The sequence below is a fragment of the Leuciscus leuciscus genome, assembly GCF_965113295.1.
Source record: "Leuciscus leuciscus genome assembly, chromosome: 22".
Lineage (NCBI taxonomy): Eukaryota > Metazoa > Chordata > Actinopteri > Cypriniformes > Leuciscidae > Leuciscus > Leuciscus leuciscus.
In genome coordinates this window covers 13,776,997-13,779,275 of record NC_138746.1, presented here as the reverse complement: position 1 = coordinate 13,779,275, position 2,279 = coordinate 13,776,997, and positions in this window count along the sequence as shown.

The following is a 2,279-nucleotide window of genomic DNA, read 5'->3' as shown; positions in this document are numbered from 1 at the left end:
CTCCACATGACTCCAGGGTAGGATTTTATATGGAGCCACTCCCCAGTACTGGCAGGTAAACACAGACAGACTTTTAAAGCAGACAATCAGGCCTCAGGAATCACAATTTTCATTATGCTCCTGCAAACTAAAGCTTTAGGACATGTTCAGGTGAACACAGGTGTGGCTGGATGCGTTATCTGTGCGTCAGTAACTTCACCTAGAAAAAATAAAACTAAGTTTAAAAAAAAGTAGGTTTAATCTACTACTGTTGGCATAACAGTGTAACCATAACAGAAAATGCATTTTGTTCAATGTCAGCTGACAAATAATTTTAGCCAATGTTTTATTTGAGAGTCTGTAAAATAATGTTCTCTGTAAGTTAGGTCATGAAGACCTTGATTACATTATTCAACAGGCTTCAAAATGTCATGCTTTGTCTCTTATTGCACAAGTGCTAGATGCATTAAGCATTAAACATTTGACAGACATTTCTTTCAACATACACTGCATTCAAGGTATATTTGATCAACTCATGCAAATCCTGGGAATCAAAACATGCTTAAATACTTTTCAAATACCTCAAAGGAAGCATTGGTCTTTAATGAAACTGCAGGAACATGACTAGAATAATTTTACTGTGAATTTGTCAACTGCTTACAGTCTGAACATTTGAAATGGGGTCAGATGAGGATACTGTTGAACATTCATTTCCAGCAAGAGTTTAACTCCCTGTCCTTACAGATGTGCACGTGTTCATGCATACCTTTTTAGCCAATCCTATACAATAATAGGAAGGTTTTTTTTTGTGACAGATAGGATTTAATGCTATAATAAATATGATGTAAATGTATTACTCAATATTATGATTATCAGTGAATCATCTGAGGAGTTGGATCAAAGAACAATGCAAATGTTCCTAATGGAATTTAGGGACATACAAGCTTCCCAAGGGAAAAAGGTGTTGCTTCTTTTGAGATTTACCTTTTTCTATTGATGTATTTTCCCCACTGACCACACCCTGATGATACAAAAATGCACATGAGTCACAAAAGCTTTAACTCCACCCCATAATGGATGTCTCACTCTCTCTCTCTCTCTGACCAGTGTATTAGACCCATTCAAATATAGGAAAAATGTGAGAGTGTATGAGTCTACAGCTATTAAACAATTATGATTTCACAAGTTATAACAAGACATAAAATATTTCCAGTAGAGAAAGAACAGCCATGGGGTTGAATAAAAAACATGAATGAGCTGAACTACAAATGTAATCATCTTCATTTGCAATTAGATGTTTTTCTTTGTAATTGTGTTCCTTAAATACCTTTTTTTTTTTTTCAAGGATTCTTTGAATCCATGATATTTACCTAATGTTTTTGTGCGCAAAATGCTGTTTGTTATATAAACTATATAATTACCTAGATTCATGAGTTTGATTCATTGATTTCAACATCCTTCTTTTTGACTTTATGGGTTCAGTCAAACTGTCAACAAGTTCACCTCTGATTCATCTCTGGAATCCTATTAATCCCTTCAGGCATATGTTTAGATGTACCATGTGTTACTTTTCTTTATGTACTTTATGTAATATCTGACAACAGCTCGTATATGATCATCACGGAGGTCAGATCTTACCATCATCGAGTCAGTCTGGGATTACATGAAGAAACTGAAAAAACTGAGACAGAATAAATCCAGAAGAACTGGCAACGTTCTTCAAAGAACGTTGCAGGCAGAAACCTGCCTTCAAAGCTACAGTCCTGTGAAAAGTTTTAGGCACTTGTGTAAAAATGCTGTAAATGAGAATGCTTTCAAAAAAAATGTCATAAATCTATCAATGAACTTTTATCAGTTAACTTATTAACTGTTATTCATTTTTAACAATTAACTAAATCAAATCAGGTGTGACCACCCTTTGCGTTTAAAACAGCTTTTGTCCAGGTACACTTGCACTTTTTAGTTTTGCAGGTAGGTTTTTTCAAGCGTCTTGGAAACATTGCCGCAGTTCTTCTGGATTTAGTCTCAGTTTTTGTTTCTTCATATAATCTCAGATGGACTCGATGATGGTGAGATCAGATCTCCGTGTGGAGCATCGACTGTTGTCAGAATCCTCATCAAACAAAATATATAAATAACTAGCTTAAAACCATTTCTTTGGGGTGAAAATAATAGTGTGCCTAAGATTTTTGCACAGTACTGTATAAACCTATTTTCTGTGTCATGTTGTGAATTAAAAATAATAAATGAAATATGAGGTGCTGGATTCTAACCATTTTTTTTTTATATACTAAATGAAA